General features: G+C 45.5%; 2 long non-coding RNA genes across 2 annotated transcripts in view; both read right to left on the reverse strand.

The window, feature by feature from the left end:
• The window catches only part of LOC309335155, a 40,209-nt gene extending 28,210 nt beyond the window's left edge, over positions 1–11,999 (reverse strand). Inside the window, exons 1-2 of the long non-coding RNA XR_014153404.1 lie at positions 11,976–11,999; positions 9,709–9,841 (exon numbers count right to left, since the gene is read on the reverse strand). This is a non-coding gene — a long non-coding RNA (uncharacterized lncRNA). The remainder of the gene's footprint in view (positions 1–9,708; positions 9,842–11,975) is intronic.
• Positions 12,000–12,809: 810 nt separating this feature from the next.
• LOC309335113 lies at positions 12,810–18,693 on the reverse strand. The gene is made up of 3 exons (XR_014153356.1): positions 18,539–18,693; positions 15,532–16,166; positions 12,810–13,011 (listed from the first exon to the last, which is right to left on the reverse strand). It is a non-coding gene; the product is annotated as an uncharacterized lncRNA (long non-coding RNA).
• Between the last annotated feature and the right edge of the window lie 137 nt (positions 18,694–18,830).

Consider the following 18,830-nt stretch of genomic DNA (forward strand, 5'->3'; position numbering starts at 1 on the left):
GAAATCCTATTCAGAACCATTCTTTTCCCTGGCTACTGCTTCTTCCCTAGATGTCAGGTGAGTGATGCCAGCCACTTAAGAATCATGCTACATGATCAGAGTTTCAGCACTGCTTAAAATCTGGGGAGGAGCCTGTATGTATTTTGGACTCAGATCCTTTTTGCCTGAAAAGGTGCCTTGTAGCAACCTTTTGATGCCACAAATCAAATGAAATGGCCTGAATGTTCAGCGACAGGCAACATTTTGCAATGATCAATATAGCAGTGGTCTTTTCCAGCTCCATGATTTGATATGTTTAGAAGTGTGAAATGTAAGTTAATCCTACTTAATCAGGGTCACTGTGTCTGCACTGTTAAGAAAACAACTATAATTCAGAGAATTTCAAATATAATTTCAACAGGATGTTTGCATGGGTGTAGCCAGGATTTATGTTGGGGGGCGGGGAGCAGGACACCCACCTGTCTTCATCCTCTGTCTGGCTCTGTCTAGCAGATTCGGAATGAAATGTCTCAGCAACAGTTGTTTGTTTGAGTAAATAAAAATAAAATACTTTAAGCTGCTCCTCTCTGCCAGGCACTTTGCTGATCTTAAAGAAAGTTTGGTCCAGTTAAAGATGCTGAGCTCCCTCTCAACTCATTTATAGCCATTCATTGAAATGAGAGATGAAACTCTTATGAACATACACATACAGTGGTGCCTCGCAAGACGAAATTAATCCGTTCCGTGAGGCTCTTCGTATAGCGGTTTTTTCATCTTGCGAAGCAAGCCCATTGACAGCTTAGCGGATTAGCGCTATTAGCGGTTTAGCGGCTTTTAGCGATCAGCTGTTAAGCGGCTTATCAGCGGATCAGCTGATAAGTGGCTTAGCGGCTTAGGAAAAGGGGGGGAGGGGGAAAAACCCGCAGGAACTCGCAAGACATTTTCGTCTTGCGAAGCAAGCCCATAGGGAAATTCGTTTTGCGAAGCGCCTCCAAAACGGTAAACCCTTTCGTCTAGCGGGTTTTCCATCTTGCGAGGCGTTCGTCTTGCGGGGCACCACTGTACTAGCAGAGAGTCTAATCCAGAATGTGTACATAAGTCATAGTGAATGTCTGAGATCTGGTGAACGTCCACATTCAGATGTGAACACTAACAATCCTAGAGGAATTTCCTGAGGTGCAAACTGATGAACATTGACTGTTTTCTAAAAGGGGCTGTCACCAATTTCCACTCTGACCCATACTCATCACAAGCAGCCATCCTCCATTCCTCTGCAGTTCATCTTCCATCAAAAACTGCTTCATCTCACTTTATTTATCTCACTGTCCAGTGTGGCAGAGCGCATGGAAATGCCAGTTACCTTCCTGCTGCAGTGGTACCTATTTATCTACTTGCACTGGTATGCTTTCAAACTGCTAGGTTGGCAGGAGCTGGGACAGAGCAACAGGAGCTCACTCCATCATGGGGATTCGAACCGCCAACCTTCTACCAGTAATTGGCAAGCCCAGGAGGCTCAGTGGTTTAGACCACAGTGCCACCAGCATTTCCGTGTGCTCTGGTTTCCATCATGGGGTTCCGTTGCACCAGAAGCGGTTTCCTCATGCTGGCCACATGACCCGGAAAGTTGTCTGTGGATGAACACCTACTCCCTCGGCCTGAAAGCGAAATGAGCGCTGCAACCCCATAGTCAACTTTGACTGGTCTTAACCATCCAGGAGTCCTTTAAAAGTAAAGGGACCCCTGACAATTAGGTCCAGTCATGACCGACTCTGGGGTTGCGGCGCTCATCTAACTTTATTGGCTGAGGGAGCCGGCGTACAGCTTCTGGGTCATGTGGCCAGTATGACTAAGCCGCTTCTGGCGAACTAGAGCAGCGCACGGAAACGCCGTTTACCTTCCCGCCGGAGCAGTACCTATTTATCTACTTGCACTTTGACGTGCTTTCAAACTGCTAGGTTGGCAGGAGCTGGGACCCCGTTGCGGGGATTTGAACCGCCGACCTTCTGATCAGCAAGTCCTAGGCTCTGTGGTTTAACCCACAGCATCACCCGTGTCCCTAGGGGTCCTTTACCTTTATGCAATTAATTGTGTGTCAAGACCCCAAGGCCTCCCCTTTATGTTGAATAACAACATGTGGACACCATACCGATCCCTCCCCCAACTACTGCTCACACACAAGCACACAATACAAACTCAGAGGCTCGTCTGAGTGCAGCGGAGGATCGATGGGTCGCTCTGTAGCAGAAGCCACTCCAACAATGCAGGAGAAGATCTGCGGAAGCCGGAACAAGAAGGAGATCCCCTTGCAGTGCTGCAGTTTAAAAGGGGGTAAGCCGCGCTCCCCCGGCTGACTGGATTAGCCGTCCAGGGGCCATGACACGGGGCTTCACCAACCCCCACTGTGTGTGGAGGCCACGTGATTTGACCACAACACCATCCCATTCGGAAGTGGAACGGCTTTGTGTAATTGCCTATGTTATTCCACACCATTCGTGCAAAGGAAACAGAATTCAAATGGGAAGGGGAAAATAATCAATTGTTTGTGGACTGACAACAACAACAGTAACAACAACAGTATATTTTAATTCCACTCTCAAAATTTATTTCTGTTCTGGACATGGGATGAATAAGCAAACATCAGCAATTTCTGCTCCTGTTGTTTCCATTTCTGCCAGATTTCTCTAACTGGTGATTATGGAGAAGTGAGAAATTTATATGTATTTTCAAGTGTTCGTGAAATTAATCTAGAAATGTCATCATTCACACATCGATGTCATTGTTCACAAAATTTTGAACAGATTATGAACATTCAACAGTGAAGGTTTGTTTTTTTAAAAGGATAATAATAATAATAATAATAATAATAATAATAATAATAATAATTTATTATTTGTACCCCGCCCATCTGGCTGGGTTTCCCCAGCCACTCTGGGCGGCTTCCAACAAAGATGAAAGATACACTAAAATGTCACATATTAAAAACTTCCCTGAACAGGGCTGCCTTCAGATGTCTTCTGAATGTCAGGTAGATGTTTATCGCTTTGACATCTGATGGGAGGGCGTTCCACAGGGCGGGTGCCACTACCGAGAAGGCCCTCTGCCTGGTTCCCTGTAACTTGGCCTCTCGCAGTGAGGGAACTGCCAGAAGGCCCTCGGAGCTGGACCTCAGTGTCCGGGCAGAACGATGGGGGAGGAGACGCTCCTTCAGATATACTGGACCGAGGCCGTTTAGGGCTTTAAAGGTCAGCACCAACACTTTGAATTGTGCTCAGAAACGTACTGGGAGTCAATGCAGGTCTTTCAAGTCCAGTGTTATATGGTCTCGGCGGCCGCTCCGAGTCACCAGTCTAGCTGCTGCATTCTGGATTAGTTGTAGTTTCCGGGTCACCTTCAAAGGTAGCCCCACGTAGAGTGCATTGCAGTAGTCCAAGCGGGAGATAACCAGAGCATGTACCACTGTGGCAAGACAGTGTGCAGGCAGACAGGGTCTCAGCCTACGTACCAGATGGAGCTGGTAAACAGCTGCCCTGGACACAAATTTGACCTGTGCCTCCATGGAGAGCTGTGAGTCCAAAATGACTCCCAGGCTGCGCACCTGGTCCTTCAGGAGCACAGTTACCCCATTCAGGACCAGGGAATCCTCCACACCTGCCCGCCTCCTGTCCCCCAAAAACAGTACTTCTGTCTTGTCAGGATTCAACCTCAGTCTGTTAGCCGCCATCCATCCTCCAACCGCCTCCAGACACTCACACAGGACCTTCACCGCCTTCACTGGTTCTGATTTAAAAGAGAGGTAGAGCTGGGTATCATCCGCATACTGATGAGCACCCAGCCCAAACCTCCTGATGATCTCTCCCAGTGGCTGCATGTAAATGTTGAAAAGCATGGGGGAGAGGACAGAACCCTGAGGCACCCCACAAGTGAGAGCCCAGGGGTCTGAACACTCATCCCCCCACCACCACTTTCTGAACATGGCCCAGGTGGAAGGAGTGGAACCACTGTATGACAGTGCCCCCAGCTCCCAGCCCCTCAAGACAGTCCAGAAGGATGTTATGGTTGATGGTATCAAACGCCGCTGAGAGATCCAGCAGAACTAGGAAACAGCTCTCACCTTTGTCTCTAGCCCGCCGGAGATCATCAACCAGTGCAACCAAGGCAGTTTCAGTCCCATGATGAGGCCTGAATCCCGACTGGAAGGGATCCAAATGGTCCGCTTCTTCCAGGTGTGCCTGGAGTTGTTCAGCAACCATTTGCTCAATCACCTTGCCCAAGAATGGAAGATTTGAGACTGGGCGATAATTGGCCATCGTGGCCGCATCTAAAGATGGTTTTTTAAGAAGCGGTTTAATAACCGCCTCTTTCAGTGGGTCTGGGAAGGCTCCCTCACGGAGGGAAGCATTCACCACCCCACGAAGCCCAGTCCTTCCCGGTTAGCTTTTATAAGCCAGGATGGGCAAGGATCAAGGAGACAGGTGGTTGGTTTCACTCGTCCAAGCAGCCTGTCCACATCCTCGGAGGTAACAGATTGGAATTGATCCCACACAACCTGACTAGACAGGACTCTAGCACTCTCCCACCCTATCATATGAGAATGTTGAAAGTCCCACTGCAAGTGTTCAGAAATGCAGGAACAGACTCCTGAGTGCCAACAGTCCATATTTCATATTCACAACCTAACTGAGTGATTGTAGATTTATAGCTGACAACACCTTAAGGCTTGAGAGGAAGGGGGAGCAAAAGTGTAAAAGACGCCAAGAGAATTCAGTAACTAGAGAGGAAGTGCCTTTGGACATATCTATCCTTGAAATTATTTACTGAATTAGAAATTGTATCCCTGTGAACATGACAGAAATTGTTGCTTCTAAAGGAGGTACATTTTCAAGCCTTCTCTGATATTCTACAATATTCAGAATGGTACTGATTCCATTAAACACCAGAAACCAAACAGCTCCTGTCCCTAAACCAGTTCCCAAATGTAAATATGAATTAGCTGTAAGTAGATAGAAGGAACAGGTTGAAGTAGTTGAGGGAAAACCCTGGTTAACAGCATGAACCTAGGCATGTCAGCTCACTCCTAACATATATACAGTGGTACCTTGGTTCTCAAACTTAATCCATTCCGAAAGTCCATCCCAAAATAGGAAGAAGAAGAAGGAGGAGGAGGAGGAGGAGAGGAAGAAGAAGAAGAAGAAGAAGAAGAAGAAGAAGAAGAAGAAGAAGAAGAAGAAGAAGAAGAGTTATTATTATTTATTTATGTATACTCCACCCATCTAGCTGGGTTTCCCAGCTTCCAGCAAAATATTAAAATAAAATAATTCATCAAATATTAAAAGCTTCCCTAAACAGGGCTGCCTTCAGATGTCTTCTAAAAGTCAGATAGTTGTTTATTTCCTTTACATCTGGTGGGATGGCGTCCCACAGGGCAGGTGCCACTACCGAGAATGCCCTTGGTAGTTCCTAAGCGTTCCAAAACCAAGGCGTTCTTTCCCATAAAAAGTAATGCACAATGGATGACTCTGTTCCAGATTTTTAAAAACAACCCCTAAAACAGCAATTTAACATGAATTTTACTATCTAGCAAAACCATTGATCCATAAAATAAAAGCAATAATCCATGTGCTGTACTATAAAATAAATAAGACAGTATTGTAGATGATAAAAATTAAAATTATTATTTTTTTCTACCTACACTGATAATAGTCATTGTTTGGATGGGGGGCTTTTATCCATTTCCACAGTCACACGATCAGTCAATCAATCAGTAGCTGAACTGGGGTCCACGCAGTCACAAAAACAAATTAACCGAAAAAGCCTCAAAAACAAAAATGCAAAATAAATAGCAAAAACAAAAGCACCAAACATAATCCATTCCAGAAGTCCATTTGATTTCTGAAATGTTCGAAAACCAATGCAAAGCTTCTGATTGGTGCAGGCGCCCCAGAAACAATAGCCGACAACCACATCAGACATTCGGCTTCTGAAAAAGGTTTGAAAACTGGAACACTTCTAGGTTTTTGGTGTTTAGAAACCAAGGTACGACTGTATTTAAAAGCAAGTCCTCTTGGATTATGGGGCTTTCTCCTTATTAATTGAATTTGGGATTACAACCTCAGAGTACTACTAAACAAGGTTTGCTGGCCACTGATTCTCCAAGGACAACATACACACATTAACGTAGAAATTCTATACAGATCTTGTTGTTTAGTTGTTTAGTCGTGTCCGACTCTTCGTGACCCCATGGACCAGAGCACGCCAGGCACTCCTGTCTTCCACTGCCTCCCGCAGTTTCGTCAAACTCATGCTGGTAGCTTTGAGAACACTATCCAGCCATCTCATCCTCTGTCGTCCCCTTCTCCTTGTGCCCTCAATCTTACCAAACATCAGGGTATTTTCCAGGGAGTCTTCTCTTCTCATGAGGTGCCCAAAGTACTGGAGCCTCAGCTTCGGGATCTGTCCTTCCAGTGAGCACTCAGGGTTGATTTCCTTAAGAATGGATAGGTTTGATCTTCTTGCAGTCCATGGGACTCTCAAGAGTCTCCTCCAGCACCAGAATTCAAAAGCATCAATTCTTCGGCGATCAGCCTTCTTTATGGTCCAGCTCTCACTTCCATACATTACTACAGGGGAAACCATAGCTTTAACTATACGGACCTTTGCTGGCAAGGTGATGTCTCTGCTTTTTAAGATGCTGTCTAGGTTTGTCATTGCTTTTCTCCCAAGAGGCAGGAGTCTTTTAATTTTGTGGCTGCTGTCACCATCTGCAGTGATCATGGAGCCCAAGAAAGTAAAATCTCTCACTACCTCCATTTCTTCTATTTGCCAGGAGGTGATGGGCCCAGTGGCCACGATCTTTGGGGTTTGTTTTTTTATGTTGAGCTTCAAACCATATTTTGCACTCTCCTCTTTCAACCTCATTAAAAGGTTCTTTAATTCCTCCTCACTTTCTGCCATCAATGTTGTGTCATCTGCATATCTGAGGTTGCTGATATTTCTTCCGGGAATCTTAATTCCGACTAGGGATTCATCCAGCCCAGCCTGATACAGATCTACAGATCTACTCAGAAGTAAATTCCCCTGAGTTCAATGAGGCTTGCTCCCAAGAACTTAGGTGCAGGGCTGCAGCTTAAATGCTACACATCATGAGGGCTAGAAACTTGTGTTTAAAATGATAGCTTTCTTGATTTCAACAAGAGTGCATCCTGCCAAAAAATGTTCATGATAAAATCTGGGAGGGGCTATATTCTGGCAAACATGAAAATAAATCAAACTCTCTAGCTGTAACCCAGCTTGCGCTGCATAATTAAAGGTGTGGGCTTTTGGGGAGGTTATGTTATCATTTCCCTAATGACTATAAAACCAGTTTTCTCAGGCTCTTTACATAGCTATAACCTCTTTATGATCTTTACTGCACTATCTGCCAGCTTTATATGCTTTCTTAACCTGTTCTTCAATACCCTTTTCATAATACACAGGGGGCTTTTCCTACATGTTTCAGTGATGTTCTAATCAAAAGCCATCAAATATATATGGCCAATTCATTTGCAGAAAATCAAACATATAAAATAGGGATGTGGCAAATTTCCAGTTACAATACCTTGGATATACTTCAGGTCTATGCTTTTAGATTACACTTGAGTTTACAACAGGGGGAAGGAAAAAAACAACCTATCATGATCATTTATGGAGGTCTCTAGAGAGTTCTGGGATGTGGGTGGCTCTGTAGGTTAAACCACAGAGCCTAGGACTTGCCGATCAGAAGGTCAGCGGTTCGAATCCCAGTGACGGGATGAGCTCCCATTGCTCGGTCCCTGCTCCTGCCCACCTAGCAGTTCGAAAGCACGTCAAAGTGCAAGTAGATAAATAGGTACCGCTCCGGTGGGAAGGTCAAAGCTGTCAACTTACAGATTTGAAAATAAAGGACCAGCAGCCTCGAAAATAAGGGATCAGAGCCAAAATAAGGGATTTTCCAAACACAGGTATGTTCGACTTCTGACCCCTCCAAGCCAAAGGCAGAAAGACCAGCCAATAGCCAAACGAAGCCTCAAGCGGTTGTTCCCACAGCACAGCAACCCGGCAAAGGGGATGCAGCAAGGAAAACCACCGTCACCTCTCCGCTGGAAAGCATTGAGCAAAGGCGAGTCCCCAGGCAATGCAGCCAATCTGATTGGCCCAAGGCATGCAAGCTCCACTCCCCAGTCGTTCTTAGACTCCTTACTGGGTGAGCAACACAGCCCAGCAACACAGTTGCCAGTGTGGTGTAGTGGTTAAGAGCGGTAGTCACATAATCTGGGGAACTGGGTTCGCGTCTCCGCTCCTCCACATGCAGCTGCTGGGTGACCTTGGGCCAGTCACACTTCTTTGAAGTCTCTCAGCCCCACTCACCTCACAGAGTGTTTGTTGTGGGGGAGGAAGGGAAAGGAGATTGTTAGCCGCTTTGAGACTCCTGAAGGGGAGTGAAAGGCGGGATATCAAATCCAAACTCTTCTTCTCTTCTTCTTCTTCTTCAGTTGGAGCCTTCCTCCTCCGTGGCCGGCAGGGAGGGAGGGAGAGGATCTGCTTCCTTTGAAACCCACGAAATTTAAGGGACATCATCAATAAGGGACAGCAACGGGACACTGTGCTGGGATAAGGGACTTTCCCGCCAAATAAGGGACAGTTGACAGCTATGTGGGAAGGTAAACGGTGTTTCCGTGCGCTGCTCTGGTTCGCCAGAAGCGGTTTTGTCATGTTGGCCACATGACCCAGTAGGTGTCTGCGGACAAACGCCGGCTCCCTCGGCCTATAGAGTGAGATGAGCGCACAACCCCAGAGTCAGTCACGACTGGACCTAATGGTCAGGGGTACCTTTACCTTTACCAGAGAGTTCTAAAAAAATATGTCTAGAACATAGGAAGCTGCCTTATACTGAATCAGAATGATGCTCCATCTAGTTCAGTATTGTCTACACGGACTGGCAGCAAATTAAAAAGGGGGTCTTTCTCCGTCCTATAAGAAGATGCCAGAAACCGACAGAGAAGGCACTATATATGCAATGTTCACAAGAATTAGTGGTTTATTTTGGTTCATATCTGGTCTTCGTCTTGAGCTATGCCCTCCGCCGTCCTTGACGGACGACATAACAGATGTCAAGGAAATAAACAACTATCTGACTTTTAGAACACATCTGAAGGCAGCCCTGTTTAGGGAAGTTTTTAATGTTTGATGTTTTATCGTGTTTTAAATATTCTGCTGGGAGCCGCCCAGAGTGGCTGGGGAAACCCAGCCAGATGGGCGGGGTATAAATAATAAATTATTATTAATTACTATAACCGGGTACCATACGAAGATGGGGACATGGGTGGCACTGTGGGTTAAACCACAGAGCCTAGGACTTGCCAATCAGAAGGTTGGTGGTTCGAATCCCTGCAACATCAGACTGCAAGTAGATAAATAGGTACCGCTCCAGCGGGAAGGTAAATGGTGTTTCCGTGTGCTGCTCTGGTTCACCAGAAGCGGCTTAGTCATGCTGGTCACATGACCCAGAAGCTGTACACCGGCTCCCTCGGCCAATAAAGCAAGATGAGTGCCTCAACCCCAGAGTCAGCCACGACTGGACCTAATGGTCAGGGGTCCCTTTACCTTTACCATACGAAGACAGACTCTGAATATGTGGGAAACCGTGGGCGGAAGACATCTTGCACTATTTCCTATATTGCCTACTATACATTGGACCAGGAGGCAATTTCTCACCTTAACGTCCGTATTGGAAAGATGTCTCTCTCCGGCAGAGAAGATCCTATGGCTTCTTAGCAATGCAAACACTTCAATGACTCATAAAGTCACCCTTTTTGCTTTGGTGGACAAAAAGTTCAGGAAGAAGACCCTGGGCCACGTAGCAGTGAAATGTTAGGGAGACACAGAGATCTAAATAGAGACCACTATTTGTGGTGTGACACCCCTTTCCCTTGTATTTATTTTTGATTCAGATTTGCCATGGCCAATGGCTAATACAATAAAGTTATTTGGATTCGTCTTCATCTTGGAAAATTGTCTGAGGGCCAATAAATCTGTCATAGCAAAAGGGCAACCAAGATTCAGATTGTCTCCTTGTCCCCTGAGCTTTCTTTCATTACTCCCCTTTCTGGTTCTTTACATACATGATGTATAGCCGAATCACTCCAAGGTGTGCAAAATTGGCCTTTGTTTTGGAGGCATTATAACACACCACAAATAGGTGCTGTTTAAATACATTATGAAAAGAATCTTGGCCTTGGTTTGCCTTAATCTACTCAGATTAAGAGAGCCTTGAAGATGCTCTCAACAAACAAGCCATCATCTTGCCAAGTGCTCACTCTAATGCTGTTAAAATATCCATCTATCATGGCCAATGGGACCTTGGAGACATGAGTGTTGCTTTTGACTGGCATCTGATTTTGATAGAAGATGTTCTGGACAGGGAAGGGGGGACCTCCCCTGTAGGAATTCTACATAATCAAACATGTCCTTCTTCTACATTGTTTTTTTTATTTTTGGCAGAATGGCTGTCACATACAAATAAGCAATGATTTCCCTCAACTGCTGTTCTCTAAGAAACAAGCTAGCAGTTGGGAACAGATTGGCCAGCACTGACTTTTCCTCACAGAATTGTTAATGAGCTACCTGGAGAAATATCCTGCACAACAAAGTAGTTTTGAAGTCAGAACTCTCTGTCACTTTAGAGCCTCAGAAACCATATTGCATTTTGGGTTCTTTAAAAAAGAAAGATTTTGTTGTTCATATCTCGATAAATGTACTGCAGGTGCCACAGCATAATGGCTACCAGAGAAGGGCGGGGAGTCACCTAGAGCAGGTATCTCAGATCCCCAGTCCAAGCAGAAACCTGTACCCCTTTTACATGGATTGAGGATAGTGAGAGGGGAACAGATTTCCTCATAATTTATAATTTTGTTGCTGAGTTATGGACCGAGTGCTATGAACTCAGGTGAAAGTTCTCTGGCATTGTGCAATTTCAAGGTACAGTGGTACCTCGGTTCTCAAACATCTCCATTGCCAAACATTTTGGAAACCAAACGCCCCAAACCTGGAAGTAAATGCTTCCATTTTCGAATGCGCCTCAGAAGTTGAATAGCTTCCACTGTGTGTTTTTCGATTTTCTCAATTGCATTTGCAGCCAGTCCTTTGCGCCTCAGTTTTCAAACATTTTGGAAGCCGAACGGTTTTTCGGAACAGATTACATTTGAAAACCGAGGTACCACTGTATCTTCCAAGTCACAGGTGGCGCTGTGGTCTAAACCACTGAGACTCTTGGGCTTGCCTATCAGAAGGTTGGTGGTTTGAATCTGCACGTCGAGTTGAGCTCCTGTTGCTCTGTCCCAGCTCCTGCCAACCTAGCAGTTTGAAAGCACACCAGCACAAGTAGATAAATAGGTAGCGCTGCGGTGGGAAGGTAAAAGGAGTTTCCATGCGCTCTGGTTTCCATCATGGTGTTCTGTTGCACCAGAAGCAGTTTAGTCATTCTGGCCACATGTGGACAAACGCCGGCTACCTAACCCGGAAAGTGAGATGAGCGCTGCACCCCATAGTCGCCTTTGACTGGACTTAACCGTCCAGGGGTCATTTATCTCCCAAGTCTAAGGCAAAATTACATATAAGATGGTGTATATTAAGAGAAATTTGCTCTAAAATCCTGGTGAATTTTCATGAGGACAGATTGCTCATTGGTGTGGCAATCTGGAGAACTGAATTTAAGACTGGAAGAAGGAGAGACTAAGAGAAACAAAAAAAACCCCCACAGATTTACCTGTCTCTGGTTTCAAGCTTGCAAGGCCTTTCATCAGGGAAATCTAAGCCAACTGGCTAATCACAATATCCTTCCTCATTTAGCAAGTTGTATTTATTTAATGTATTTATTATTGCATTTATATCCCAATTTTCCTCGAAGGAGCTCAAGGTGGAGAACATGGCCCTACCCTTATTCATATCACTCTCAGAACCATCCTGTGAGGTAAATAATATACCCTCCAAGTGTCCCAATTTTCCAGGGACAGTCCCGGAATTACAAAAGCCATCCCGGCTTCTGATCTGATCCTGAAAAGACTCTATTTCCCCTGCCAGTGCAGCTCTGCTTTCTTGGTGTGTGTTTTTTCCTTTTGTAAATCTACCAAAGAATAAAATAAAATCAGGATTAGGGGTTGTTGTTTTTCCAGGACAGTGGAAGGCATGTGTGATGCATCTTCTGATAGGAAATGTTCTGTGGGGGGTGGGACACCAAAAATAGGTGGTCAAGGAGTGTCTGTTGGGGGTGGGGGAATAAGAAATGTCCTTATTTTCATCTGAGGAGTGCTGGAGGGTATTAAATTAGGCTATTAGTCGGTGAGCTGTCCAAGGTCACAAGGTGAGGTTCATGGCCAATGGAGATTTGAACCCTGGTCTCTCTTGTCCTAGTCTAACACTCTGACCTCTGGCTTTATGGTTACTCTGGCTTTGGAGCATACTTTAGAGGGATTTGGGAAAGGAGTATGAAAGGGAGGCAGCAAATCAGAAAAATTGAAGGCTGGTGCGTTCACCAATGAACCCGTCTGTTATTATGAGGCTGTCGGCTGGGAGAGGAAGCAAAGTTGCCGGTTAAAATAACAAACATGCAATGAAGGCCAGGGAGATGGAGGAGAAGGGAAAACAGTAATAGGCATTTGTCTGAGCAATAACAATGCAGGAAGGCACCAAAATTCAAGTCTGACTCATAAGCATCAGGGGTGTTGTGATACACCATGACACTTTCCATGGTGCTAACCTTTATCTAACTGCGAGAGCACACTGCTTCTTGTATTATTAAGAGCTTATTTCTTGCCTGCACCGCTGGGCTCACTGGTTCAATTTCAAGTAGATTTCAAGTACAGTCGGCAGAAGAAAACATCCTTCAAGAGTGGCTTTGATTCAGGTAGGGAATGTAGGACTTGATTTTGGAGGGGAAACCTGATTGCTAGATCGCTGTGCCCCACCCCTGTCTGCCATTGCACAGAAGAACATGCGTGGCTCTCTAAGGCTTTGACTCTGCTAGAATCAGAGAACAGAAATTCTTGAGTCGAGGTGCATTTGTTGACATGCCTTATTTGAAATATCTGGGAATCTTGCAGAAAGGTAATGCTCATTAAGCACAGTGGAAGACAGCTGCATTTGTGTACCTCCAGAAAGTATATGAACAGAAATAGATTAGAAGATGGAAAGAGACACCATTTAAGAAACAGTAATTCTCACAGGAGACTTTAATAATAATAATAATAATAATAATAATAATAATAATAATAATTTAAAAAATTATTTATACCCTGCCTATCTGACTGGGTTTACCCAGCCACTCTGGGTGGCTCCCAACAGAATATTAAAAACATTCTAGTTCTTTGAACAAGGGTGGGAAACAGGCCCAGGGGTGAAATGCACCCCCAGCTTTCTAGCCCCCAGGACTGACCAAAGGGCATATACCTTTCCCCTCTTGGGCTGGATGTGCAAATGATATGAGACATTGCCTGTGTGTACTCCATGCTTTTTTAAAAATGCAGCTGAACCCAGTCACTCAAAATTCTACATCAAGAAAAGTTGAATTCTGCATCTTGGGAGGAAATATGCAAATGGTGCTGAAGGATGCTTGTTTAATTGTATATCATCTAGACTGCAAGCTTTTGCACTCTTTCTTGGGAACAAGTCACATTATCATAGAATCTTAGAGTTGGAAGGGACCCCAAGGGTCATCTGGTCCAACCCCCTGCAATGCAGGAATATCAACTAAAGCATCCATGACAGATGGCCATCCAACCTCTGCTTAAAAACCTCCAAGGAACGAGAGCCCACAACCTCCCGAGGGAGAGCGTTCCACTGTCGAACAGCTCTTGCTGCCACGAAGTTTTTCCTGATGTTTAATCGGAATCTCCTTTCTTGCAACTTGAGAAAGTACAAATGAAATTAAATTCAGTGGGACTCATTTCTGAGGACACAGCCATAGGCTCAAACTGCAAATCTGCATTTTTCTGTCTCCTACTAACGCACTAATGCTTCATTTCAGGCTCCTGAAACTCTACTTTAGCTGCCCCTCTGATTTCACAGTTTTCACCTGGCTTTGCCCACATACCTTCAAACATGTTCCACGAGGGCTAGAAACTTTGCCTTTCAGGTGAAAACTGAGATTACTTCCAAAACTGGATTCTCTGCCCACTAACATGGAACAGCAGGATATGTATTAGGGTTGCCATCTTTCAAAAATATGGACACAAAAGTCGTTGAGCTCTTTTTGGCCAATGCAAAGTTGTTGACATATGGCTACTCTAAGGTAAAGGTAAAAGGACCCCTGACCATTAGGTCCAGTCTTGGCTGACTCTGGGGTTGCGGTGCTCATCTCGCTTTATTGCCCGAGGGAGCCGGCATACAGCTTCCAGGTCATGTGGCCAGCATGACAAAGCCGCTTCTGGCGAACCAGAGCAGCACACGGAAACGCCGTTTACCTTCCTGCTGGAGCGGTACCTATTTATCTACTTGCACTTTGACGTGCTTTCGAACTGCTAGCTTGGCAGGAGCAGAGACTGAGCAACGGGAGTTCACCCCGTCGTGGGGATTCGAACCACCGACCTTCTGATCGGCAAGTCCTAGGCTCTGTGGTTTAACCCACAGCACCACCCGCGTCCCATGGCAACCCTAGGATACATACAATCCCAACTCTACTTTTGAAATGGCATGTCTAAACACAAGCTCTGCATAAAATCACGGTTAGGACTGATATTTCCCCGCCTCCTTCGTTCTTCTTGCTCATCCTCTTGCCCCCCCCCCATTGTATTTTATTTCATTCCTCTGTTGCAAGTTAACGCTGCCTGTATCGCTCAGCACAAACTTCACACAGCAAGTGACCTACTTTGGTATTTGTTATCCGCCCGATTTGGGTAGAAGTGCAAAATAATGACTTGGCTCCATGCGCTGGCCTTTTTACCTTCAGAATGGACTTCTAAATCAAGCCCAGAGAGCACTGACTGAAAATCATTTGGGGGCTGTCTGCTCTAAAGGTCACCGCATGAAATAGTGCAAGATAAGTTTGCCCTAGTTTATAGTGGAGCAATCTCCATCACAAGGGGACCACGAGAAGAAGTGCCACTTAATTCAGCTCATCCGGCACCTTCAGGGTCTGGGATGGCAATCGGAACAAGGGAAGCCAATGGGATCTGTCTCCAAGCTGAATGAATCAAGAAAAATACAGGCAGCAATGGCATAAAATATATGGAAGAAGACCTGTCTTGCACGTAGCTATTCTCAAAACAAGCATGCGGCATCCTTCAAGGTCTGCCAGGAAGGTCTTAATTTTCTGTCTGGTGGAAGATCAGATAATCATTGACTCAGTGTGGTTCAGACCCAGCACTTAAAATGGCACATCACATGGGAAAGTTAACCTCCTCCCTCTGTTTCTCTTATGTACGCTGGGAGTAATTCTCTATCTTTATGGGATTTATGTTTTTGGACTTCCAGCCATCCCCACTTTCCAATTATACATTAATTCTCTGATTAGCATTATTAATATAGTGCCTGTCATCCACGTACCTGACGATTCTATTGAACAGACTTTGGAGTGGCATTTGACGTCAGTGGACTAAATCTTCATTTGGTATAGGGACAACATGTTGTGAACGGCACGGAGAGTCGGAGGCAGCACCGTGTGATCTACAAATCTTTCCATTCCAAGAAGCATGTTTGGACATCAGGAGAAGCAAATATGTGCCCACGCACAGGATGTCTCTCGGAATTGCATGCAGAGATCTGAGAGCCAGCAAATCTTGTTGAAGGAACACCCCGCCAAAGGTGCGTGCAAAGGAAATACAGCAGGGTCAGGTAGGAGGTGAACAAGCAGCACCCCAGGAGAGGAGAGCTTGAGGTTTGTTGAGGCGTAGATGAAAGAAGGCAACCCAAAGCCTTCTGCAGGATGTAGCTGGTTATTTGAGCATCGTCCTCCTGTCCTGTCCTTAGCCATGCGGTGTATTAGATACACATGTAAACAGAAAGTCCGGCAGGATTTGTAAGCCTTAAAGCAAATATTTTTCCCAATACCGGAAATATGGAATCGACCAGTGCTGCTCGTGGCGATGACTTCTGTCTGCCTTGCTTCTTACTGCCTGAATTGTCCTTTCTTCAGCTGCCTTGGTTCTAGGAGTTTGCATCCAGAGGAACATTTACCTAATCTGCAATTTATGAAATGATACACAAAATGCATTCACTCCAAATGTGCCCATTTCTGAATTTTGCAATGCACTTCTCTAAGTAAGTCGTGTGTATGAAAAGGCTTGTGTTAGGGTAAGGTAAAAGGACCCCTGACCATTAGGTCCAGTGGTGGCCGACTCTGGGGTTGTGGCACTCACCTCGCTTTATTGGCCGAGGGAGCCGGTGTACAGCTTCCGGGTCATGTGGCCAGCATGACTAAGCCGCTTCTGGCAAACCAGAGCAGCGCACAGAAATGCCATTTACCTTCCCTCCAGAGCGGTACCTATTTATCTATTTGTACTTTGCCGTGCTTTCGAACTGCTAGGTTGGCAGGAGCAGGGACCAAGCAACAGGAGCTCACCCCGTCGCAGGGATTCAAACCGCCGACCTTCTGATTGGCAAGTCCTAGGCTCTGTGGTTTAACCCACAGCGCCACCCACATCCCTTGTGTTAGGGTAAAGCATGCATCAAAAAATGCTCAAGTCTGTGAAAACGATGCATTTTATTAGGGGACATTGCCCCCCAAAATGGTGTGTTAGGAGAAATTAATTCTGATGAATTTTCCTAAGGACTTTAAAAATGCGTGTAAATGTGGTGATCTGAACTTGGAAAAATGAGAAAATGAAATTGTCAGATTTAGAATGTGTACACTGGCAGCAAGGTACAGATAGGGATGATCAGCCTGGGAAGGCAACCCATACAGGAGAAGGAAAACTCTGACCCTAAACTCCTAATGCCTTGTGGGATATCTTCAGGAGAAGAAAAGGCTAAGGAGCAAACCCTACACAAATCCAGAGTGGAGACAGTTGGATAGCAACCTTGTACAGTGGTACTTCGGGTTACAGACGCTTCAGATTACAGACGCTTCAGGTTACAGACTCCGCTAACCCAGAAATAGTACCTCGGGTTAAGAACTTTGTTTCAGGATGAGAACAGAAATCATGCGCCGGAGGTGCAGCGGCAGCGGGAGACCCCATTAGCTAAAGTGGTACCTCAGGTTAAGAACAGTTTCAGGTTAAGAACGGACCTCCAGAATGAATTATGTTCTTAACCTGAGGTACCACTGTACACATCTTTCTGGCAACTCCTGCAGCCCAACTGGTGCCAAACGTATTGCTCTACATTCCTTCCATCAGTGAGGCCGAGTGGGGGTCAACACACATGTTGCATGATGTCAGTCGCATTTTTGGAGGAGCCCCCCTCCTCCAAAACAAGTGCAGGTCACACATCCACGTTACAGTGGTGGACACCCACAATCCTGAGATGGCACCCCTGTTTGGTTTCTTGGTGAGACCCATTCAGTCTGTCTGAATGTTCTAGGCATATGCTGAGGCCAACTACAAAGCCTTGCCTTGTCCATCTAGACCCCCATGGCGTTTCTCACCAGCCGGGCAAAGAAGAATTAAACTAAATGTTTCACTTCTAATCCCCCTAACTCGAGTCATGTGCTAATAGAAACTTATGCAGTTGGATGGATGTTAACTTAAGGCAAAGAGGTGAGAGATCTTGCTGTCAAGCGGCCGTAAGATTTATCCTACCGTAAGTTATTAAGTTTGGGATCTAAATCTGGCTTTTGTTCCAGCAGAAGCCTTAAGGGATCGTGGATAATTTCCAGCATATTTAGCAGAGTACACTGAGCCTTCCCTAAAGAGCAGTTCTCTTAATTGCTCCGGAGCGTTTCTGGACACATAATCCTGTCCTTAAATTACAAAGTGCTGAAACTGAGCCAGCTGCCACCCCCCACAATCTACGCAGAACGGCGTTGAAAAGACCCTTGGCGGGTCTTGCCATGTTATTGACATATTGCTCCTCTGCAAAGTTCACCTCCTTTCCAGAAAGGGATCTGTTTATTATAATACGAACATGCACATGATCCCTGCCAGGCTTCACTTTAATCTCTGTTAAATAGCAGAGTTATTTCATAAGTAATTCCAAACACTGATGGAGCGCTAACATCCCAGGGGGAGGCTAGACTCGGGCATTGTCTAATGCATTAGGAAGCTAATATAAGAAGGATTTGCCACAATTAGGAGTAGAGATTAGGAGGGATGCGTGCAAAGTGTTTGACTAATAAAGAAAGCCTCTCCCTGCCCCATCTTTCCCACATGCGAAGTAGCAATTTTGTTCACTCTCTCAGCTGTTTAGTTTGTCCCTCTGTTGCCATAATATCAGAGTATGTCTCCAGACCGTGGGTGGAACTCAACATACGAGTGCTAAGGCAAATGTTCCTTCAGAACAAGGATTTCTGCTTGGGCAGCAGAACATTCTCTCCCTGTCCTCCATAAATAGCCTCTAAGGATTCCTCAAATTCTCTGGAACAGATTTATTTGTTTATGGCATTTATATTACCCACCTTTTACTCCAATGAGGTTAAGGTGTTGGACGTAATTCTTCCCCCTCCTCATTTAATCCCAAACATAGGCGCCAGCTCTTGGGAACTGAGGCACTTCCCCCCCCCATTATTTTTTTTGGGGGGGGGGCTCAATGTTCAGAAGGCATTCAGCTCTGCCCTCTGGTTCCTTGTGATGTCATGTGCTCAACATCAGGATGTCGCAATGGGGCGCCTCAATCATCTGTAGAAGTTGGTGCCTCAGATCCCAAAGCTTTGAGGTAGGTTAGTCTGAGAGGTGGCAACTGCCCCAAGG

This window comes from Podarcis erhardii (genome assembly GCF_964252035.2).
Source record: "Podarcis erhardii genome assembly, chromosome: 2".
NCBI lineage: Eukaryota > Metazoa > Chordata > Lepidosauria > Squamata > Lacertidae > Podarcis > Podarcis erhardii.